The sequence below is a fragment of the Sphaerodactylus townsendi genome, linkage group LG01 (genome assembly GCF_021028975.2).
Source record: "Sphaerodactylus townsendi isolate TG3544 linkage group LG01, MPM_Stown_v2.3, whole genome shotgun sequence".
NCBI lineage: Eukaryota > Metazoa > Chordata > Lepidosauria > Squamata > Sphaerodactylidae > Sphaerodactylus > Sphaerodactylus townsendi.
The window spans coordinates 167308038-167333692 of NC_059425.1; the positions used below are offsets into that span (position 1 = coordinate 167308038).

A 25655-nucleotide genomic window follows, 5' to 3' on the forward strand; every position below is an offset into this window, starting at 1 on the left:
GAACTTGGTCAAAATTCTTTGGAACTTAAAGCTTGGTTTAGATTCAAATTCTTGCTGCATCTTCATTATCTACAATCTGACCATTCTCTTGTTTCCTTCATACTTTTGGACACACAGGTTAAACCCTAGTTTTCTCTGATTGAAAAGAAAAATGTTTCTGTTGGATTGTCCCTTGAATCACTCTACACTCTCTCTTGTTCAGAAGCGCAGAATTTACTAAAATGTCAGCTCTTTGATTGAGAATTTGCAGACTTATATCTCGCAGCTAGACAAACCTGCTCTCCTACACAATTTCTAATTCCATTTGAGCAGGGTCGTATGGCCCATTATTTATATTTTTAAACTAAATCCCCGCTCAAGGAGAGCTCTCACAATGGCCAGATTTAATGCCATGCTATCGGCCCTGCTAAATGGCAGGTTTAATAACTAGAAAAACTTAAAAGGTTATGTAGTTGCGATACCAACCAAGTTGAAACATTGGCTCATCAGCCATTACACTGCACTAGATTTGCCAAAATTAGATCAAAATTAGATCCTTTCTTCCAGCCTGAGCTAACAGATTTGATCAGATTATTTCTCCTGCTGAACAACTCCGAATCTGTTTTTTTGTGGAGAGGTTACCAGCTTTGTTATGGAAATAATTCAGAGTAACAATTTGTATTTATCTGATGTCATCTCCTTTTGCTTTTAAATCCTTACTGCTTGTAGTATTTTGTTGTTGTTACATTTATGCCAATGAAGGCTTTGTTGTTACTGTACATCTTCTAAGTATGACATGACCACTTTAAATAATCCTCCTTCCTGCCTAAGAAGGGGGTGGGGGGGAAAGACCATCCAAACCACGTGGGTTAATGCTGTAAGATATACACCATTATGCTGTTATCATGCTTTCTCACCATACCAATATGAAGCAGAGAAGCAAGCCTTTATTGGCATAGACAACAGTACAACAATAGTAAAAAACGGATTAAAAAGCATATACAATACAGGTTGAAGGAAATCTACTGGCGTTTAGCCATTTCCAGGAGAAAGTCTGCCACTATCATACAGAGAGAAGGATCAGGGTTGTCCAACAAGTAGTGTAATCTAATTAAATCGGGGAGATGGGGTTAAATCGGGGAGATGAGGCACCATACCGATATAGTATTCCTGAGTACAGCCAACAAATGCAGGAAGCACAGAGTCCGTAGATGAGATTGCAAACCAAAGCTAGCAAAGAAATACAGGGATCCTTTTCTCATAATTCCGTACCTAAGCTTTGAAGTTATTTTCTGAGATTGAGACTATGGCTCAGTGGTACAGCATGTACATGTCAAGGTTCATTCCTTGGTATGTCCATTATAAAAAGAACTTTGAAGGAAGATATTGGGAAATTCTACCTTTTTGCTCCATAACCACGGAAAGCTGGAGCCAGTCAAAGTAGACATACTCAGCTAGAGAGATCAATTGTTTGACTCGGTAGGAGGCAGCTTCATATATTCACCATTATGACAAACAGGAAATGTGGGTATGCAGCTAGAGTTGCCAGATGTTGGCTGGGAAATGCCTGGAGACTTGGAAGGTGGACCGTAGGGAGAACGTGGATTGAGGAGGAGAGAGGTCTCAGCAGGCTATAATGCCATACAGTCCACCTGATGAAGGTGCCATTTTCTCTAGGAAAACTGATCTTGGTCATCGGGAGATCACCTGGAGATCTCCAGGTACCACCTGGAAGTTGACAACTCTATATACAAACCACTTCTGCTGCCTCTTGAAAACATGAAAAGCAGTGATTTTCCTGTTGCCACTTCAGCTGAAGAGGACAGCCCCCTGGGCACTTGAAGAGTTCAAAAAGCAAAGGTGCGCAAAGAGAGCCCCAGATATCACTGTCAGTTCTTTGATCATGAACTCCAGGCTGCTCCGGGCTTCTGCCACAGCTGGCGGGGCGTGGAAGGGGAGGGGTGTGGAGGCGATTTTCCTCCCCCAAGTGACCCCAATGGCATGTGCCCGGGTTGTGGTGCCCCCCCTTCCCGTGGCAGCTACGCCACTGCCAGGCGCACTTCTCTGTGTTGTACTTTATGCTCGGTAGTAACATTTACTGGCATAATAACAGTTTTGGGCTATCGGCAGGGTTAAAAAAACAAACTTTCCTGACAGGCACAGAAAAAGGAAAAAGTAATCAGACAGATCTTCAGTGGTGACCCCGCACATTTTATTTGACAAATTCTTGCAGTGCTCTGAGGAAACGGAAGCAAATCAGGGCGATGCAACAGCAATAGGAGGAAGATACGGATGCCACAAGGTCAACTCTCTATGTAGACACTGAGTTAGCAGAGGCCCAATCAAAACCCAAACAATCAGGCTGCTAGGAACGAGAGAGAGCACCGAATGATCAAGTTTAACGAGGCGTGTACCCAGTGGCGGGATCCAAAATTTTTAATAACAGGTTCCGATGGTGGTGGGATTCAAACAGTGGTGCCGCCGCACACACGCACCACCAGTCCCTATTGGGCAGGGAGGTTGCTTTAGTAGCCCCTTCTCGGCACTCAGAAAAAATTAGTAACCATTTCTAGAGAAGTGGTGAGAAGTGGTTGGATCCCACCTCTGCGTGTACCCAAAAAATCTCACAGGTGACAGGAAGTCAATGGTTTTCATATCTATTCCCTCTTTAAAAGTAATGATTCTTCCCCAAGGCATGCTTTTAACAAAATAACTGCTGCTGCTTTTTACACCAACGTCTTCAGGACAGAGAGCACATAAGACAATTCCCTTTTAACATCATCCTATCTGACACCAAATACAAGACCTTCCATAGAGTTCCCCATAGAGTTCTCAAGGCAAGAGATGTTTGGAGGTGGTTTGCCATTGTTTGTCTGACTGCCTTTGTGTGGGCTGAGAAAATTCTGAGTGGTCTATGACTGGCCCAAGGTCACCCAGAAGGCTTCACGTAGAGGCGTGGGGAATTTGAACCCGGTTTGCCAGATTAGAGTCCACCGCTCTTAACCACTTTGCCATGCTGGCTTCCAAAGGCCTCCATAACTTGCTTTAAACTCTTGCATGGGGGTGAAATGCAGCCCAGAGTGGTTTATAAGTCACAGTTCTTGGGTCCCAGCCACCACGGGTTTCCAGTTTGCCTGGACATATGGTTCAAATTACTGTATTTCTTTGTAGAGCAATAAGATTGAAATTTGCATTTTGCACTAAGAGATTGGAACTTTTAAAATAAATTATTTTGCATATACTGGTGCTATTTCTCTGAAAAAAAACTCTGCACTCAACGGCTGCTGTTAAAGAGCAATTCCCCAAGCAGGCAACGTGTGTGTTGATCACAAAGCTGAGCCTCCTCCCAGGGAGCATTTTAACACTACTTTCCACAAAGGAAAGAGGTTTTCGATAGCAATCACAGGGAAAGAGTCAAGTAGCCCTCTGGGTGCTTCTGCACAGAGGCATTTTCATGGCCCATAAAAAAAAAAACTCCAGTACTGATACACACAGATCTGCTCAACGGGCTGCTGTAGATTATCTTGGACTGTGCTTGGCTCTCATGATTCATACTGAGGAAGACAGACTACAACCCCTGTAGCAATGCATTTTTTCCTATGACGATGGCTTCTGCTTCAAAGTTGAACCCCAGCAAACAAGTCCTTGGACGCCTTTCAGTTACGCCAGATGAAGGGTTTGGTACAACATACTGAATCTGTGCGGATGTTTATGCTTTTGCATCAGGGTTGCCAACTTCCAGGTGGGGTCTGGAGGACCAGACCCAGAATCACAACTGATCTCCAGATATCGGTTCGCCTGGAGAAAATGGATGCTTGGAAGAGTGGACTTAAAGTCGTGGTGCGACCGCACTTGGAGTACTGTGTTCAGTTCTGGTCGCCACATCTCAAAAAGGATATCAAAGAGATAGAAAAAGTGCAGAGAAGGGCGACGAGGATGATTGAAGAATTGGAGCCCCTTCCTTATGAGGAGAGGCTGCAGCGTTTGGGACTCTTTAGTTTGGAGAGGAGATGTCTGAGGGGGGATATGATTGAAGTCTATAAAATTATGCACGGGGTAGAAAATGTTGACAGAGAGACATTTTTCTCTCTTTCTCACAATACTAGAACCAGGGGGCATTCATTAAAAATGCTGGGGGGAAGAATTAGGACTAATAAAAGGAAACACTTCTTCACGCAACGTGTGATTGGTGTTTGGAATATGCTGCCACAGGAGGTCCACTAACCTGGATAGCTTTAAAAGGGGCTTGGACAGATTTATGGAGGAGAAGTCGATCTCTGGCTACCAATCTTGATCCTCCTTGATCTCAGATTGCAAATGCCTTAGCAGACCAGGTGCTCAGGAGCAGCAGCAGCAGAAGGCCGTTGCTTTCACATCCTGCACGTGAGCTCTCAAAGGCACCTGGTGGGCCACTGCGAGTAGCAGAGAGCTGGACTAGATGGACTCTGGTCTGATCCAGCAGTCTAGTTCTTATGTTCTTATGACTTTATGGCATTATGCTCCACTGAGGTGCCCCCAGCCCCCAACCTCACTCTTTGTAAGCTCCAGCCCCCAAACCTCCAGGAATTTCCCAACCTGGAGTTGATAACCCCCGTTCTGCACCCACAGAAGCGGCAATCCTTCTGGGGCACAAGCCCCACTGACTTCTATGGGACTTGCTCCCAAGCAAATATACAGAGGAACGCTGCCTTTAGTCCAATGAAGTAAGCTCTGACTCATGAAAGCTTATGACGAAATAAGTTTGGTTACATTTTTAAGGAGCTGTTGGATCCCTGTTTTATTCTGCTGCTACCGACTAACTCAGCTATACACCTGGCACCTGCTTTAAGGCTAGACCAGGCATGCCATTTTACAGTTCCCAACAGGGGCTGGCAGCCATACTGCAGCTCCGAGTTCTCAGTGGGAAAGGGCTGTGGCAAATAAGAGCTGCTCCATATAAAAGTGCTGCTGTGACCTGATTCAGATCAGCTCTGTGCCATTTTCCAGAGCTGGGGAGCCCATGCCAAAGTCCTGACCTGAATCGGTCTCCTATGGAGAGCCAGCGTGGTGTAGTAGTTAAGAGCAGGTGGATTCTAATCTGGAGAACTGCGTTTGATACCCCACTCCTCCACCTGAGTGGCAGAGGCTTATCTGGTGAACCAGATGTGTTTCCGCACTCCTACACTCCTGCTGGGTGACCTGGGGCTAGTCACAGTTCTTCAGAATTCTCTCAGCCCCACCTACCTTGCAAGGTGTCTGTTGTGGGGAGAGGAAGGGAAAGGAGTTTGTAAGCCTCCTTCAGTCTCCTTACAGGAGATTCAAACTCTTCTCTTCTCTGTGGAAAACAACTCTGCCAAACAGAGTTTCCACAAGATGTGTAGGGTTCCAGGGGGACCACCACAAATCAGGTGAGCAGACAACAGTGTGGCAAATGAAATTTGCTGTTGGTGAGTACAGAGTACATTGGAACAAAAATCCCAGCTTCAACTATAAGCTAATGGGTCAGAACTTACTGGGACTGAGAAAGAAAAACATCTTGGGGTTGTAGTGGATAACTCAATGGAAGTGTCAACCCGGTGAGCTGCAATGGTGAAAAAGGCAAACTCTATTTTAGGGATTTTAAAACTCTATTTTAGGGATTCAATATAAAATGGTCGATATTATAATGCCCTTGTATAGATCTGTAGCCTTATTTGGAATATTGTGTGCACTTCTGGTCACTGTATCTCAAAAAGGTCATCATAAATCTTCCCTATAAGGAAAGGACAAAGAATTTGGACTTCTCAGTTTAGAAAAGAGATGACTAAAGAGGGTCATGATAGAGGCTTACAGATTGATGCACGGGTTTGAGAGAGTTGACAAAAGCATATTTTTCTCCCTCCCCCAAAACACTAGAACTCAGGGGCATCCATCCAATGTAGCTGCTGGGCAGAAGATTCAGGATGGACCAAAGGAATTACTTCTTTATACAGTGAGTGAAAAAAATGTGGAGTTCGCTGCCAGAGGATGTGGTGATAGCCACAGGCATAGAAGGCTTTAAAAGGAGATGATACAGATTAGTGGAGGATAGGTCTATTAGTGGCTACCTCCATGTTTGGAGGCAGTAATCCTCTGAATCCCAGGGTCAGGAGGCAACTTCAGAACAAGGTCTTGGCCTCTATGCCCTATTGTTAGATTTCTAGAGGAACTGGTTGGCCACCATTTGAGACAAGATGCTGGACTAGATGGAGCACTGATCCGAACCAAAAGGGTTCTTCTTAGTCTTCTTTAGTTTAATGTTCTCTTCACCACAGTCTTCCTTGTATTTCCTCCCATGGAGAGGTTTATTCTGCAACAGTTCAACCAGAGGCCCCCCCCCCCCACTCCCGCCCAGCGCGATAGGATAGGATTGCAGCAGAGGTGAGAACTGACCCTCTTGCCCATATTTAGAAGAGGAGTATCCTTTCAAAGGACTTTCTTTCGATTTTATCGCCATTATATGGCTGTAGATTTGGACTGAGGCTGTGGTTTTTAGATGGAGCACTATTTTTATGGTTTTATTGTTCTTAGCACCGGCATGTGATAGCATGCGAACGGGAATGGGATTTTTTTGTAAATCGCCTTGGTCCCACTTGCTGGGAAATGATGGCCCATAAATATTTTAAAACAAACAAAATACACAAAACTGTTATACTTGCTTGGTATTTCCTCTCACTCTTTCATCAGCACTGCAGAAGGGATCTTTAATGAACAATTCTGAGTTGGAGATGCAACACAAATTGGAGCATTGCCAAAGGCCTTCACAAGCTCCTTCTGCACAGCACAGGGAGATCAGATGGCAGGTGGGATAAAATAACCCGCTCTCCGTTTTTCCCATTCGCATGCCTCCCTGTAGGCAGTGACCAGAGCTCACAGAAACAATGTGGGGGTGGCTGTCCTGCCTTTGCACAGAGGTGCCAATCCCCCCCCCCCCGCCACTTAGCTCTGTTGCTGCGTAGCCATGCGGGCAGGCTGGCAAGGACCCTCACAGCCATCCTGTTGTTCCCCCGGCCACCCCGCGTGGCTACGCAGCTGCGGGGACCTTTCAAAATCAGGAAGTGCAGCTGAGTAAAGTGCTTTCCAGGGCAGCCGTTTGCTCACGAGTGGCTGCTACCCGCATTAAAACAAAAGAGTTGTGGAAAGTGCAATTCTTGAAAAACTGGGGGGGGGGGTGGAAAGGCGGGGTGGACTCGTGTTAGGAGCGGGAGCCATGCAAAGTCCCCCCCCCCCAAGGTTTTTTCCCCATCTCCAGCCTGGGTTTATTGGCTCATGAGGAAGGGGCCACAGCCAGAATCAACTGGCTGTTGTGGGTTTCCCAGGTTGTGTAGCCATGGTCTGGTAGTTTTTCCTCCTAACATTTCACCTGCATCTGTGGCAGGCATCACCCGCATCTAAGGCAGGCATTTCTCACCATGACATGCCTCTGAAGATGTCAGCTACAGATGCAAGCAATACATCAGATGCAAAACTTACCAGACCATGGTCACAGAAGGCACCCTCGATTCCGGACTAAGTTGTGAACTTCAGACTTCTTAATTCATGAAAAGTAGTGATAGCAAAAAAAAAAAAATGACCCCCCCCCCCCCCCGCAAACATAAACAAACAGAAAAATGTTGTGAGGATTAATTTGTTAATGTTTTTAAAATATCTTTCAGAGCATAGATGCAAAGAGCAATATAAATTAACTGGGATTTCCAGCACCAACTTTTAACATAATAATTGATCAGCCTGCAGCTTGGATAATTCAACAACTTGGCAAGTCCATTTTAAGTTGATAAGACCTGTGAAGATCACACATTCCCAGTCATTTCACACACTACATAGCATGAAGCAACAAATGCCTAGTAAACTGGGGATTTGCTCCCAGGTCAGGCCTAGAGCACTTAGCTGCAGAGAAAATTCCACCCCATGATCCCACCAATGACCTCTCTCTCCACTTAGAAGAAGAAATCCTATCTCATTCGATCTCTCTCCTCCCCCCCCCCTGCTTTTTCTCAAATTGAGGTGATTAAGCATTGGTGTCAGTTCAGTCCCATGCCTTTGCTAAACAGCTAACTGTGCCAAAATGTCCTTGATTTATTCCCAATGGCACAGTGTGGACGGAGCTCAAAATCAAGGACCAAGAGAAGAAAAGAGAGCTTTATATCACTGGTAGCTCTTTAACCTAGACTGTCACGGCCAAAGCTTAATATCCACATCAGCCAAATTAATAGGTTTTCGCTCCCCCACGCCAAACAAAGCATTAATGACTGAAATCAATCAAACTTTCTCAGCCTTTATGGCCATTTGACACCGATTCAATTAACCACCAATTGTCACACAAAAATACCTGCAGCTTGCAACAATGAAGTTCAAAATGTTTGTGCAATCAGGCTAGACAATAAGGGAAACAAGCAAGCAAACAAACAAACAAACTTAAACAAAATATAATTTGTACTTTGAAGCAAGAACATTGTAGTTTGTAGAAAAAGTCAAATCCTCTGAAGTTATATTTCTAAAGGGGACCAGGGAATAGATCCTAAGCAGCAGTAGTGGAGTCATGCCAGATTAAGACAAAAGTCCTGCCTCCCATTTTCTCCTGTAACGTTCTGTATCTCCTGAACTTGCATTTCTGTGAGTTAGCGGAACCCCCTAGAACAGTGTGAGGGGCAACACATTGCTCTACAGAGCATGGGGGGAAATTACCATTTACGACACTGCAGATGGTGCAAAACGCTGTCTATTTTTGAATACTGGAGACAAAAAATAAGGCCAAGGCGCAATGATGCAAAATAGGTAAAATATATTTTATTACTCAGACAAAATAGTTACTGAACTTACACTCTTCTCCTTCTAAAGAAGCCTCTTTTGCACCGTTGGCTTTGGCCTTATTTTTACAGTTCAGTATTTTCACTGACTGGTTGGGCAACGCTGAAAAAATACCAAGCGTTTTAAATGTCTAGTATTTTTTCAGTTCCCCCCCCCCCCCCAGTCAGTGAAAATACTGGACTGTCTGGGTGAATACGAAATTAATCACAACCATCCTGTGAGCTGAGCCAAAGGTTATATAGTGAGCTGCTATGGTGGAGTGGCGATTCAAACTGGTGATTCAAGTCTTAGTTTGTCAGTCTAACCCTGAAGAAGAAGAAGAAGAAGAAGAAGAAGAAGAAGAAGAAGAAGAAGAAGAAGAAGAAGAAGAAGATATCCCCTCTTTCTCTCCTGCAGGAGACTCAAAGGGGCTTACAAAGGGGCTTCTCTGAGCCCTCCGGGGATAGGGCGGTATAGCAAGTTTAATAAATAATTTATTAATAATAATAATAATAATAATAATAATAATAATAATATTAATAATAATAATAATACAATCTCCTTGCCCTTCCCCCCTCACAACAAACACCCTGTGAGGTAGGTGGGGCTGAGAGAGCTCTGAGAAGCTGTGACTAGCCCCAGGTCACCCAGCTGGCGTGTGTGGGAGTGCGCAGGCTAATCTGAATTCCCCAGATAAGCCTCCACAGCTCAGGCGGCAGAGCTGGGAATCAAACCCGGTTCCTCCAGATTAGATACACGAGCTCTTAACCTCCTACGCCACTGCTGCTCCTGAAGCCACATTGACTGATGGTAGGACTGCTGTCATTACTAAATCAAGGACTAAGTCCTGGCTTTGGGTTTTTTAAAAAGCCATGTTCTTATTCAGAAACAACCCCTTTAGTCCCCCTCTCCCCAGAAATGAATTTTAGCTTTATTTTCTCTGTAGAACTCTCATTTTTTAAACAAAAACCCTATCTATTGTTTCAATAGATACTTTTCAATTTTCATATGTTACAGTGGATTAACTTGTGCAATTCAGGTATCACCTTTTTCTTCCACAGGAACAACTGATCACTCAATTCCATCTGGTGAGGGATTCTTCCAGCAATTTAATCTATCATCTAAACCCGCCTCCTCAACCTATTTTATCAGCTATTGCTTAAGTGTTCCTAGGAAACCTTCAGGTTCTTACCTGATTACTGCAATGAATGCCACCTGGCTTGCTGTAGAGAAAATTGAATTAGCAGAGAAGCTAACTGAACACTCTCACTGGAAATTGAACCACCTTAATGCATTGCTTGTGGCTATGCACCCTGTAGCTAAAATATGTGTCAGTTAACAAACAAAGAAAATTCTAAACAAATGTGGTCTGCACATGTCAAAATAATTTAGGAATACAGCAGAGTTCAGCATGAAGGACTTAACTCAGTTAAATTTAGAAGCCGACATGAGCCCTGAGTTAGGAAAACTGAACATTGCTTGATGCAACCTTAGCTCTTGTTCCACAAACTGCACTACTGGGTGGGTAGGTAGGTAGGTAGGTAGGTAGGTAGGTAGGTAGGTAGGTAGGTAGGTAGGTAGGTAGGTAGGTAGGTAGATGATAGATAGATAGATAGATAGATAGATAGATAGATAGATAGATAGATAGATAGATAGATAGATAGATAGATAGATAGATAGATAGATAGATAGATAGGTAGGCAGGGTTAAGAGAGATAGGCAGGGAAAGGAAGGAAGGAAGGAAGGAAGGAAGGAAGGAAGGAAGGAAGGGAAGACAGAGAAGAAGGAAGAGAAGAAAGAAAGAAAGAAAGAAAGAAAGAAAGAAAGAAAGAAAGAAAGAAAGAAAGAAAGAAAGAAAGAAAGAAAGAAAGAAAGAAAGAAAGAAAGAAAGAAAGAAAAAGAAAGGTCTAATTGCTATGGGAACATCTGGGGTCCTCTGTGACATAAAACATAGATAGAAAATGATGTCACAGCACTAGAACAATACAGAGGTTCCAAGTAAAATTGTTTTCCACTTAGTTAGCCAAGCATTTGAGGAAATTAAAAAAAGAAAGAAAAAGTAAAGACATTTATTTTCCAACAAAAATGATCATGAGGATTACCCCGGCATTCCGCCTTTTATAGTACACCCTTGCAGATGGTGTTTTACACACATTTGACAGCTCACTCTACAGATGAAGGACACACAAGAAACTCAATGGGTTACCCAAAATCAACAGAACGCAACGTTCCCTCTGTACAAGTGTGGTCTTTTTGAGTTTATGAGACAGCTCTTTCCAATCCAGTACAAATGGCATCCTTTGGCAGTCGCAGATATATATTTGGGAGACTGATTAGATTTGGATGTTTGGAATCAGTTGAGTCTGGTTCATTTATTTATGTCTAACTTTTCTATTCTTGCCCTTCCAACAAGCGCAGGGTGGCTGACAACAGAAATTAAAAGAGACAATCTGTGCAATCCTATGAATTATTTTTGGAAAAAAAATACAAAAATTGACTACATGGTCATGTAATCCCAAAGTTACGAACAGTCACTTGCTCCAACTTCTGCTCAACCACAAAAATGCTAGAGTCCAACCAATGAAAAGCCTTCTGAAAAGTTAAAATTTGCAGCCTTTTCTACAAGCTAAAAAGGAGGGGAAGAAAAGCCTCTAGGATGCTGTTTCAATGCAGTAAGGTGTTTCCATACAAAGCCTGATATCTGACCCAGGACAGGGTGCCATGGTGACAAGATACGGGATTGCTAGAATGATTTCAGTGTATGTGCAGGCCAATACCAGCAGAGGCAACCCTTTTTCCAGCCCCATCTTGGGCTCATAGCATTATTATGCTCTCGGTCAGTGGTGGGATTCAGCAGGTTTGCACCACTTCGGCAGAACCGGTTGTTAAAATGGTGCTTGTAAACAACCAGTTGTTAAAATTATTTGAATCCCACCACCGAAACCGGTTGTTAAATTATTTGAATCCCACCTCTGCTCTCGGTTGAACACAGTAGATGTAAAATGAGGATTGAACCAGATGATATGAGAGGAGATGGCACTATTCACAATGATAAAAAATGCACCACCTTCTGGAAAGAAAATATGAGACACAAGAGGCACAAAGCAGACATGCTGTGTAAGGTCTTCATCACTTTTCCTCTCTCTTGTAACAATTTTTGAACCATTTTAGAGTCCAAAGGTAAAAAGGGGATCTGAAAACATCATCAGAAATGTAAATAAGCAGTGGGTATTTGCCTAGGGAACATGGGGTACCGCATTTCCTCGGGCGCCCCCTAGTGGAGGGCGGAAAATTTCAGGTTCGTTTGTGTGTTTTTTGAATTTTTTTAGTGCTTTTTCAGTTTTTGGCCTGCAGTTTTTAGGCTAGCACCACCAAAATTTCAGGGATTTTTCAGGAGACTCTCCTGATTATACCACCCAAGTTAAATGAGGTTTGGTTCAGAGGGTCCAAAGTTATGGACTCCCGAAAGGGGTGCCCCATCCCCCATTGTTTCCAATGGGAGCTAATAGGAGATGGGGGCTACACCTTTGAGGGTCCATAACTTTGGATCCCATGAACCAAACTTCACCAAACCTGGGTGGTATCATAAGGAGAAATTTTGGTGCTGCTAGCTTAACAATTGCACTCCTGATAGCAGGCACACTCCAAATTTCCCCAGATTCTCCTTTTAAATCCACCCCCTTCAGCATGAACTTAAAGGGAAAGTCTGAGGTCCCCAGTTTAAACATTGAAAGTGATGCTGTTTTAGGGTGGAGAATTCATCTTAAAATAGTGACTAATCATTTTCTAATGTTGTTTTTTAACTGGGGATCCCAGATTCCTCCCTTTAAGGTGGGCTCTCTACTTCCTAGTTTAGGACAACCATTGAAAGTGATGCTGTTTGGGGGTGGATACCACTGGAGGTGTTTTGTGAGAGATGATGTTGACATTTGTTTGGTAAATGTTTTGCTGGGGATGATTTGTGAGAGATTTACATGCTTAATACCCACTTGCACTGGCTTGGAGCTGTTTCTCAGGCTAACAACCTACCTTATAGGGTTGGTGTGAGGACAAAATTAGGAAAGAGAGTTGGTGGGGAGAGAGCCATGTATGTTTGCTGGGGGTGGGAGGTGTTTTGTGAGCTGGTGCAAAAATCATTGTTTGGTCATGGTGGGGGAGGAGGGCTGCACATACGGGGGGGGCCCAAATGCAGGTTTTCATCCTCAGGCTCTAATTTGCCTAGATACGCCTCTGTAAATAAGGAACAGAAGTCAAATCAGGGACTTAGAAAAACTATTACCAGCTTTGTGAATTGCAATACATGTAAGTATTAGGTGTGAGCAATTGCCCCTCTAACCATTTCCCAGCGCTGCGCAGCAATTCCAAAATGCTGCACGCAACTCTGAGTCACCCGGGAGAGCTCCCCCTGCTGGGTGGCCCCACATCAGCGTAGCACCGATATGGTGGCTGCACAATATGCCCGCGCACAGTCGACAGGAAGCGTTGGGCGAGATCATTCAATATTATAGTTAACTTAATCCATCTGAGAGATTTGAAGCTTCTGTCTAGATATGCTAACATAGGGAGAGACTATGTCTTAGATCAGAGGAGGACACCTCAATGTTTTTAGAAGTTTTGGGAGGTTCCAATAAGAAAATGACAGCTCAGTGACTAGAGCCAGATACAAAATGGCAGTTCGGAAGACGGGTCATAAAATGGCGGCTTAAACAAAAATTCCTGCTTTCAGAAGAGATCTGCAGTGTTCCAGCAGATAAATATTTCCTTTGCTTTGACCTCAAAGCAAACCACCATCACCACTGCAACATGCCTGGCTGGGAAAAAATATACACTTACATCAATATTTTCCCTAGAAGAAGCAATTAGAAGCTTGGATGCAGAGGGGACACAGCACTCTTTTTCCATTCAGAACAAAGGTTGTGTGTACGTGCACATGCACGTGGAGGAGCAGAGGCAGATGGGAAAGGAAGGGGATGCTGCTGTTTTCCTATGCAAATATTTTGTGTGAAGGAGAAAGAGGAACCAAAGATGGATGTGAATTACGACGGGCCCAAGATGCCGAGCAGGGTGGGCAAGGCAGAGTTTCCCTGTTCTGACCTCAATGAGGGTGGAAACAGGCGGATGTCCATGTTGGGCCAGGGCAAGCGCCAGCACGCCAACCACGTCAGGAAAGGGGAGGGTAGCCCGAGACTTTAAAGGGCCAAGCCCTCCTTCGTGCCGGCCATGTGCTTGGGCCAGAGGCAGTGGTGGGATCCAAAAATTTTAGTAACAGGTTCCCATGGTGGTGGGATTCAAACTGTGGCGTAGCGCCAATGGGGCGTGGCCGGGCATTCCAAGGGTGGGGCATTCCTGGGCGAGGCTGTGGCAAGGACGCAGCCGCTGCGCCGGTCCTTGGGGGGGGGGAAACGAATGCACGCGGGCGCAGGCTGCCACGCACGCCGGTGCACCTCCTGCTAGACTGCTTCAAGTTCTGTGCTCAGGAACCTGTGAGAACCTACTGGATCCCACCTCTGGCCGGAGGTGACAGCAGCCTAGAAGTGGAGCGGAAGGTTCCTTTTAATTGCTTGGAGAGTGACTGGTCACTCCCGTGTGAGCTTCTGCCCATCCTGTTTTAGCTCATAAAATCCAGAACCAGCACAATAGGCAAAGTGAATAAGACATGATGTGAAGTCTTCACATTAAGTTTCCAGATGCTGAATAAAAACTGCCTGAAAGAACAACAAACTCCTGCAGTGTGTAGCTTGACTGGAGTCATCTGCTCAGCATCTTCCAATGCCTGAATCGCACAGCTGACTGTTTGGGTTGAACTGGATGGTCTCTACGGAAAAGCTGACGAACAGCTTCAAAACAACATGTGGCTCAGCCCTCTTGGGACTTCAGATTGGGTGGGTGGGGGGTTATATCCAGAGGTGGGATCCAGCAGGTTCTCACAGGTTCCCAAGAGTAGGTTACTAATTATTTGTGTGTGCCAAAAGGGGGTTACTAATTGGTGATTTTGCCACGTGATTTTTGCCTTAGTTACGCCCCTCCTCTCAGCAGTAGCGTTCAGAACTTGAAGCAGTCTAGCAGGAGGTGCACCGGCGTGCGTGGCAGCCTGCGCCTGCGTGCATTCGTTTCCCACCCAAGGACCGGCGCAGCGGCTGCGTCCTTGCCACAGCCCCACCCAGGAATGCCCCGTCCCCAGAATGCCAGACCACACCCCCGTCGTGCCCCGCCCAGTCCCATTGGCGCTACGCCACAGTTTGAATCCCACCACCATGGGAACCTGTTACTAAAATTTTTGGATCCCACCACTGGTTATATCTTGGAATTAAACTATTTTTCCCCTTAAGAAACAACACTCAGTTCATTAGCATCCCAAGAAGGTTAAGTTAGGATCCCTTGTCTTGAAATGTTAACATTCCACAGGCAAACAGCCTTTTTGTGGGAGAGTATGAAACCGTTTGAGTCTCAAGAGAACTGTACCCAGTATATATTTTTTAAATATGTAGACTGGGCATCAATCTATGCTCCATTGCAGTAAATCAATGAGAAGAATGAAGCATTTGTTAGACTAATTCATTTCATTTTTGCTGTTGCTGTTTTTAACCAACTGTTTGTCCATGGGAATGGGATATTATAGGCTTCTTAATAAATTGCCAGGCTGATTCCTACTACTATCGTTTACACAGCACAAGCTGGCATTTTCTAAGGATGTTGATGTGCTTGATTAGAAGAAGAAGAAGAGGAGTTTGGATTTATATCCTGCTTTTTTCAACCACAAGAAGTCTCAAAGCAACTTACAAACTCCTTCCCTTCCTCTCCCCACAACAGACACCTAGGTAGGTGGGACTGAGAGAGTTCTGAGAGAACTGTGACTAGCCCAAGGTCACCCAGCAGCCTTCATGTGTAAGAGTGGGGGAAACAAACCCAGTTCACCAGATGAGAGTCCACTGCTCTTAACCACAACACACAACTACTGTTGCGATGACTTCTAGTTTCTGTTTACTTGGCTCTGATTCAGCATATAGCTGGAAGATATTTCAGAAGACAACACATCAAATTCTGAGGACTAGAACACCACTGGGGGAAAAAATCAAGTGGTATGATTGAGTTTTCCATGTTCAAAACACTTTTGTGAGTCAGTCTGAAATGTGCACAGGTTCAACCCAACATTAACATGTAATTTACCCAAGATTGGGCTCAGTACTTCTGGGGCACTGCCCAAAACTCGAGAATGGGGCTTGAGAATCACTTGGGTGGGAGGAGAGTTATCAGCTGGTGGCTTCCACACTGCCCTGAAATTGATAGCTTTACCCCACCCCCAACCACATGCATCCTGAGTCTCAGGAAGATGAATTGTAGGGCGGTGGCTAGGGCATTTGGTTGCAGGGAAATGAAAGCTTCCTCCCAGCCAGAGGTGGGATCCAGCAGGTTCTCACCAGTTCCCGAGAGTGGGTTACTAATTATTTGTGTGTGCCGAGAGGGGGTTACTAATTGGGTTAGAAATTCCATTAGGTCCAAAAATCATAAAGTCCTGTTGTTTCCTATGTGGCTGGTTAGCGAAGGTAGAAAACGGGATAATTCTCCCTGTTGGGCTGCTTTAAAAACATGTTTTAGAAATATGGTAAAGTTCCTTGTTTAAGGAAAGTATCCTTCTTTTGATTTCTAGAAACAAAATTAAGTATTTGAAAGTATTAAGTATTTGACAGGCAGTCAATTAGAGGAGAAGTAGACGATGGCAGAAGTTTCTGTTGGCAGTAGACGATAGGACTTGCTATAATGAGTTTAAATTATGGACAGAAAGATACCAGCTGGAAATTAGGATTTTTTTTACAGTGAGTTTTTTACAGTAACAGAGAAATTATTAATGCCCCGTCCCCGGAATGCCCGGCCATGCCCCCGTCATGCCCCGCCCAGCCCCATTGGCACTACGCCACTGTTTGAATCCCACTACCATGGGAACCTGTTACTAAAATGTTTGGATCCCACCACTGCTCCCAGCATAAGGGTTGGGGCAACTGCCCTGTATGCCCCATGACTAAGACTGCCCTGAGGTCATTCCTATTCAAAAACTCTTCCAGGATAAATGCTTATGAATTATGATGTTTATTCTGAGTCAAGTAGCCCTTTCAAGTCCTGAGGGCCTAGTAAATATAAAGATACATATAACATTTTTCTCCCCAAGGGCTCAAATGCTGCGTGTATCACTTAGGGGCTGAATAATTATTTGATCTTAGGCTCTCCCCCAGAATTTAGAAAACACTAGAAGATACTGTCATTTCTTGCACTTCACTGTGGATTACAGGAAATTGAACCCCATAATTCATTTAAGACTTCAAAGAACCCCAGTCCAACTAGGGTTGCCAATCTTAGCATGGTGGCTAGAGGACTCCCACTATGACAACTGATCTCCAGGTGACAAAGGACAGTTCACCTGTTACTTTGGAAGGTGGACTATATGGTCTCATACCCCACTGAAGGCTGTCCGCTCCCCAGACCCCCCCCTCCTCAAGCTTCACTCCCTCCCCTCCAAATCTCCATGTATTTCCCAACCTGTAGCTGGCAACCTTATATCCAATCTTGTGGTGCAACCTGAGGTTTGCTATATACTACAAAATGAGCAATTACTGGTTGTAATTACTTTGCTCAAGGGTGATGGATTTCAGAAATGGGAAGGGAAGGGGAAGTCCTAGGCACTTCTACCACAAAAGGTAGACAGCAAAATTTGATTTAAATTCACTGGGTATTAAGGTGATAGAGAAGCTAGGAAGGAATTCTAACTCGAATCAGTTTCTGCAGAAATGGAGAATTAGGATCTGACAGAACTATTCATTCCCTCAAACTCACCCATCTCTGGGCCTCTGCCTGCTTTGGTTAGCCACTGATACTTTGTTCAACCCCTAAATGTGAATCAGACACATACAAGCCTTCAAAACACATTAAATGCTCACAAATACTATTTAGAGATACTAGGTACAGCTCTACAAAAAGATTAGTTATTCTAACTTATCCTCCCCCTTGCATGCCACCCCTCACTCACTCCCCTTCCCTTGCATGCCACCCCTCCCCCTCCCTCTCCCTCTACTAGGGTGGGTGGGCCATATCCAGATTCTGGGCCCCCTCCCCCCTTCCCTTGCATGCCACCCCTCCCTCCACTAGGGTGGGTGGGCCATGTTCAGATGTCGGGCCGCCTTCCCTCCCTCACTCCTGTCCCTCCCCTTGCATGCCACCCCTCCCTCCCCTTCCCTTGCATGCCACCCCTCCTTCCCCCTTTCTCTGCTAGGGTGGGTGAGCCATGTCCAGATGCTGGGGCCCCTCCCCCTCCTCCCTTGCATGTCACCCCTCCCTCCCCTCCCCCACTCTCTGCTAAAATGAAGTGAAGTGAAACTAGTTTATTTTAGCAGGTGCTTATATCAATCGCTATCTAGAGGGCTTTGGTGGCTGGGGATGGCACCCTTCCCATGCCACCGTACCTCCTTCAGAGGGCTTCCGGGTGGCGTAGGGAGGCAGCAAACAACAGAATCTCCCTGACTGCCTGAAAGCCCTCTGTAGGAAAAAATGGACTTATACCACCTTTCAAGTGGTGTTGAAGCCTGAGCTGCAGGCATTTGTGGCTTGAAAGCCCAGCTGAAGCCAAGTAAACTTGGTTCCACATCTGGAAATGCCCCTATCCCACCCACAGCTGCACCTGAAGCCAGAATACCCCTAGCCTGCTCCCAACTGAACCTGCTGCCAGATTTAGGTTGGAGCAGCTCTGTGGGGCGCAAACTCTTTTGGGTGCCACAAAGCTCTGCAACGCCCGCCTGCTTTCCTGTTTTCTCTTCCCATCGCATAAGTGCCACTTACTCTGGTGGCGTGGGCAAAGGTACCGGTATGGCCCTGCACTGGCTCCGACAGTCAATTTGCCTCTTCCCCCATCAGGATTAGGCCTAAATTGTTTTGCTGCTTCAAGTGAATGCACTCAGAAGGCCATTGCTTTCACATCCTGCACGTGAGCTCCCAAAGGCACCTGGTGGGCCACTGCGAGTAGCAGAGTGCTGGACTAGATGGACTCTGGTCTGATCCAGCAGGCTAGTTCTTTTGTTCTTACTGCCCAAGAACAGGCTTATAGAGCTTGGTGAGGTTGAACCAGTCTAGCCTAAATGACCCTATTTGACAGAAGTATTATCATGGATGGATGTTTCTCAATATTTCCTTCAGCTCACCTCCTCTCTCTCCTCTCTTCCACCCTCTTAACACCACAGGCCATGAGTCACCGCAAGTGAGTTCTCCTCCTCAGGAAGGATGTTAGGAGCCCCTAAACTGCGCTTCGTATTTCTTGGAAGTTATGAAGAGTTTCATTATCAAAGCATTCAAGCTTCATGAGTAATATTTATGATGGAAATAGTACTGAGAGCTTTTAATATTTTTGTTTAAAAAAGAAGAAGAAGAAGACATAATTATGGAAAGCAAACCAAAACAGCATTTTTTTTTTCACACAGAGCATCCACAGGGAAATCAAAACTCTTACAAGCAATAAAATGGTCCTGTTAAAATTTTTATCCTCCTTTCTTTTTCTTTCATTCAGAAACAGGGTGAAGTTATAAAGCAAGGTCACTTCGACAAAGGAATAGGTCTGTCCACATAATAAATCATTTGAAAGCCATCTATTTCTCTTCACCCCAGTTCGTGTAAGCATCCCACGCCCAAACAGGAGAAAACTTCAGCTCGCTTATGAAAAAAAGGGGGAAGCAAAGCCGATGCAGAGTCCCTTCAAACCACGCTTAAGTGCTGCCTAGGGGAAACCCAAGTTGTCTGACAGTGTTAAGTAAACATTCTACTTAAGCATTGTGCAGGAAGACAAACAGTAGCAGAGGAAACGTGGACATAGCAAAGGCCGTGATGCCGTGGCTTCTTTTCCTGGAAGGCAGGTGATAAAATATAGTGTGTTTCTGCAAGGAAGGAAAATGTATATTATGGAATATCGTTTCTTACGTCAAACAGCAAAAGGTGCCTGCGCAACGGACACGAAGCATGGGAGCTGTGGAATGTCAGGATAGTGGACTCCAGTCTTCTATCTAGCTGGTCATCTAACAAAAAGTTTAAAGAGGCAGGAAACCTAACTTGTATGGTTTTTTTTTCTGGGATGGGGTGAGGGTGGGGATTTGCTTAAAACCCAGAGACGAAAACATCCAGAAGGGACAGTGTTTTCTCCCTCTTCCCAGACTTTTCTGTTACTGAAAAATGCAAGTACTTCTTCATGTCACTGAAACAGCATGTTGAAAGAGGGGCTGAATGCTTTCATACGGAATGGGCTATGTGATGAAGGGATCATATACGAACTGCCTTCTGCATTCAGCTCACAGTTCAATCCACATTTATACTGCTGCCACATTGAATTTGAGTAGCTTTATGAACTGGGTGCAGAATGACTTGTCAGGTGGTTTTGTGGTGCTGCTCATATGCGGTGATTAAGGAGGAGGAGGAGAGTTTGGATTGATACCCAGCCTTTCTCTCTTGTAAAGAGTCTCCAAGTGGCTGACAAACTCCTTGCCTTCCTCTCCCCACAGCAGGCAACTTATGAGGTAGGTGGGGCTGAGAGAGTTCTGAGAGAACTGTGACTAGCCCAAGGTCACCCAGCAGGCTTCATGTGGAGGGGCAGGGAAACAAATCCAGTTCACTAGATAAGAGTCCACTGCTCCTGTGGAGGAGTGGGGAATCAAACACAGCTCTCCAGATTAGAGTCCACCTCTCTTAACCATTATACCACACTGGAGAGAAAATATACTGGAGAGAAAATATATCTTTCCACTCATCCAAAAGACCTCCAGATCTCCTCAACCCCCACTTTTTCTTAAAACACAGTCTTCCATCTCACATTCTAATAAATAACCCACCTTTTACTCTTTGATAGTGCACAAGTATGGGCCTTTCCCCACTTACTGTTTGCGGCGCGCTACCTGCAGCGCGAGTCATTTCTGGCGCGGGGTCGTGTTCCCCACTGCCCCGCACTCTGCACGGGGTCATCAAAGATGCCGTTTTATCAGCGCCAGAAATGACTCGTGCTGAGGGGGCAGGAGAGCGGCAGAGTCAGGGCGGCTGTATTGCCGCCGCCCGGACTCATGGGGAGCACCACTGGACCCTGCGCTATTTGGGCAGAGTAGCGCGCAGCAAACGGTAAGTGGGAAAAGGGCCTATGAGAGCCAGAGTGATGTAGTGATTAAGACTGGCAGATTCTAACCTGGTCAACTGGGTTTGACTCCTACATGTGAGCAGGAAACTCTAATCTGGAAAACCAGGTTTGATTCCCTGCTCTTCCACACGAGGGCTGCTGGGTGACCTTGGGCCACTCACAGTTTTCTCAGAAGTGTCTCAGCCCACGCAGAGGCAGGCAACGGCAAATCACCTCCAAACACATCTTGCCTCAAAAACCCTACAGAGTTGCCATAAGTCAGAACTCTCCACCACTAACATGCAATTATTATTATGCCTAAGCTTAACACATTTATGCTCAATGCACATGACAGGCTGCAAAACTCCTGGAAAAGATGTCTGTTAATCCTTCTACCAAGTGAGGTGTCAGTACCACACATTATTTATATCTGAGTGTGTTTCCCTTTCAATGCATGCTGTGGGCTTTTGTGACACCTCAGTAAACTCTCCTCTTCCCACTTCGAAGAACAAACCATGCCTAAAATTGTGGACCAAGAAGTTTTGATTCTTGTCTCAACTTGGGACTCATGCTATGCTCTTATTTTAAGGAGGGGCAACTGGGGGAGGGGGGGTCCTGCTGCACTGTTCACCCCTGCAGAGGAGGAAAGTGCTTGTCAAGCCACACCTGATTTATGGCAACCCCATAGGGTTTTCAAGACAAGGAATATTTGGAAGTGTTTTGCCATTGCCTGCCTCCGGCTGGGCTGGGAGAACTGTGCCTGGCCCAAGGTCATCCAAGGTCGATTCCGCACTTGAGTTATCGACCTAAGTTCGAGCTGCGTTCAACCTAAGTGCTCCGCACAACCACTGGGATCGAAGTGGTTTTGTACCAGCTTCGCCCCGTGTAACGGTCAAATTTCCGACTCCAGTTGGGAACTACTACTTTTTCAGGGAACTACGCTCAAACTCAGCTCAATTCCAGTATAGTGCGGAATCTCTGGTGCCAGGAGTCCCCCATTCAGCCAATCACAGCTGAGTGTTTCGGGCATGCGTACAGCTGGCCAATCAAAAAATGCCACCTTCGTCCCTCCATTCCTCTGGCAGTTTTTTTAATAACGTGTGTGGGGATAGACGGAACATGGCCGTAGAACAGTAGCCAATCAGAACAGAGCGGCGAAGAAGAGAAGGATGATCCCGCCCTCTGAGCTGGGATCGCGCTGGTTGCAGTGGGGAACAACAATGGCTTCGACCTAGGTCAGTACCCTTCTTAGGGAACTGGGTCAAACCTATTTTACTCGTGTGCGGAATTGCCCCAAGAGGCTTCACGTGGAACAGTAGAGAATCGGGCCTAGTTCTCCAGATTAGAGTCCACCACTGTGAACCACTGCACCACACTGGCTCTTCACTCACCGCTATCTTGTAGCAAGAGAAGAGCAGCCTTTGAGTCTCAGCCATCCTCTTAACCTCAGGTTTCAAGAAGAAGAAATAACTAGAGGCACACAAAGCCGCCTCTGAATTCTCCACCCTGCATCCAAGAGAAACTGCGCACTGGCTTTCAGCCAGATGTTGGAGAGTCAGAGTAGAAAGGGCCCTCATCTTATTCTTTGCTCATTAATGGCCCATCTTGTGCCAGATCTCTTTTATACTCGCTGTTATGCTTTCTCAGTATGAAAAAGCAGGAAGATTGTTGTTTCCACTACATTCTTTATTACGATTTCAAATGCTGTTTCCCAAGATAAGATTTTTTTTTTTCATTCCCTTCCACTATTTCCAAGTATCATAAAATGAACGGGCTCCATTACTCCCCTGGTCAATAAACAGGTTAAACAAACAAGGAAATTCCTCACGAGAAGCCACAGATTCTAGATTGCAAAAGAACGGTCGCATATAGGCTATTCGGAGGGAGGAGGGTTTTTTTTAAAAAAACTTACTGTTCTTATCTATATCTTCCCTGTCATCCAGACGTTAACCTCTGACCTACAAGCCTGCCTCGCTAAAAAAGACTTGCAGTGTTTACCCATTATGTAATGTCTGTGCTTTTGTGGAAATTTTACAGAAACAAATGGAGGAAGTTTGCCAGTCAAGCTAGTGGACAATAAATCCTGTGCTATATAGATACAGACCTGTCTGCCCTCATCTTAAAACTGCTACTTATGGGCTCATTGGAAACTATTTTTCAGACTGTAATTTCATAAAGTTGACTAGAAAGAAAAAGGGGTTATTGCTTTATTGAAATACCAGCAGTAAAGCCCATTTTAAAGTGAAATAAAACAGGATCTAGATGAGGGGGGGGGAGTGGGAGGGCAGGAGAGGGCTGTCCCCTCCTTTTTCCCCAAGCCCTGTGCAGTGTGGGAAACAGGGAAGGGGTCAGTGGTGGGATTCAGCAGGTTCGCACCACTTCAGCAGAACCAGTTGTTAAAATGGTGCTTGTAAACAACCAGCTGTTAAGTTATTTGAATCTCACCACCGAAAAACTGGTTGTTAAATTATTTGAATTCCACCACTGGAAGGGGCCCTGATCCTAGCTAAGTCCCTCATGGAAGATTGGGCTCCCCCCCCTTGTTTCCCAAGCCCAGGGAAGGGAGATGGTGGGATAATCCTTTATCCTTCTCCTCACACCTCGTCTCCCCAGGCCTGCAGGTCTTGCGAAGAGAGGTGGGGGTGGTTGGAATGTGAAGGATGCACTTCCAACCAATGGGAGTCCTGCGCACCCATTGGCTGGGGGTTGGGCATTGTCAGACATTCCCTTAGAGAATTATATATAGGTATGATGCAAAGGGAGGCGTAAAATGCATCGTTTTGGGTTTTTTTTGTTACATGTAAGAACCTGTACATAATTTCTACATTGGCTACAGAATGAGAAAAATCTAGTCAACATGTTGGATCCCATGGCCTTGTTGCAGTGGTGGAGGTACTTTCCTCCTGCAAAGTCCAACAAATCTGCAGGATCCAACCCACTAGGCAGGTTCAGTGGCAGAGCATCGGATTGTCATGCAGAAGGTCCCAAGTTCAATCCCCAGCACCTGCAGTTAAAAAGGATCAGGTAGTAGGTGATGTGGAAGCCCTCCACCTGAAGCCCCCGGCTAGCTGCTGCATGCCTGAGTAGATAATGGACCAATGATATGATTAAGTATAAGGCATACTCTCATATGTGTTCACTGTCTTCAACTCTAGCAAAATTGATGCCCTGTTATTTTTCAAACAGAGGATCATGCCACTGTATTAAGATGAGAAGAAATGAAATGCTAGGTTTTTGGAAGCCACCTCCTTTGACCTAAGTAGGTAGGACTATGTTTGGTTTCTCAGAATTACCAATTGCTGCAGAAGAGTGGATTCGGGATCAGTCGGAGAGATGGAGTTTAAAATTATCAGTCAAAGAGATGGAGTTTAAAATGGAACTGTCTAAAAGTGATAAAAAGTAGACCTCAGTACTGTAAACTTTTTCCAGTGTCTTCTCCCATGGCAAATATTTTTTTCTAAACATTATGAACAGTTTACTGTGCAGGCTGTTATTGCTGACTCCAAAACTTTTCTCTATTCGGCTGCCTATCCATTTCACTTTGTGAATGCTGTATCCTTGCAGGTTATCAAAACTAAATTTATTTTCACTGTTTCACTCACTCTTCCTATTTTGGTACTATAATGATGAGGCTGACATGAAATGGTTAGCTCAGGGGCTGGATATATGATCTTCTTCTAAGCTGCTCTTGCTTCTCATGCTGCTAAATGGTTTAGCATCAACGATTTCCGAACACACAGCAGCAAGAATTGTATTTGCATCAAGGTGGACAGCTGAACATTGCCCAGATCTCACAGAATGGATGAGCAAGCTCACCAAATATTCAACCATGGCGAAACTATAACATCTTTGGCATGCAGTAGACTCTCTACAGAGTCCGAGAAAAGTTGGAAAGTTTTCTTTGATTTTATAAATCAGTGATCAATAAATGGAATAATCTTAGAAATTATGATCTGAGCCACTAAAGACATTAAGGGAATATTGATAGGAAATTACTGAACTTTATATTAATTATCAGATGTTTTATAATTTGAACCAGAATGTAACAATGTTGGAAAACTGAATAGTAGATCTATGCGAGTTTCACAAGTCGGTTATGTTTGATTTTACTAGGATACATTTTTTAAAAAATTAAAAACCCAACTACCTAATGCCCTATTCAACTTGAAAGCAACATGTATGATTTTCCTATGCCTTAAAGAACATGTAACTTTCATGCAACCATCAACTGAAGTAGGTAACAAGAAATATGGCACTTGTCTTCAAACAAGGGAACTGTTTTATTTGGTTCTTCCAGAGTCTTCCTGTGTTCCTAGGAGCAAAGTCTTGATTCTACCCAAGCCAATGGCAACTCTCCCATTATCTATAGCGGAGCCAAGATCTTGCTCCAGACCCTGCTCCTTCGAAACTGTGCTTTGCTTCTTGGCCTTGGTGGAGACAGGGCCTGGAACCTCAAGCCTTGTTGTAATTAAATTTTCTAAATCTCATTTCCTTCTCAGAGGAGAGAAAACATATTGTTGTGAGTAAGTTCCGGACCTGGTAACAAGTCCCTGGCAGGTTACTTTGTTCTAGCAGACCCATTACTTTTAAGGAAACTTTTACCGTCTTTTTGTTGTTGTTGCCCTTAATCATGGCTGTTATTACGATTATGACGGCCATGCCAAATGTAACACGCATATATTTTAATGAGTTGACACAAACTTCCTGAGAACAGGAATAAATTCATTTGCTGAATATTCCGAAATCGTACCTAGCGGGTTAT

At 44.9% G+C, this 25655-nt stretch overlaps 1 protein-coding gene across 2 annotated transcripts in view; it reads right to left on the reverse strand.

Annotated features, from left to right (window-relative positions):
- LDAH (lipid droplet associated hydrolase) overlaps nucleotides 1-25655 on the reverse strand; it is a 129191-nt gene that overhangs the window by 7444 nt on the left and 96092 nt on the right. The gene's annotated exons all lie outside the window — the stretch shown is intronic.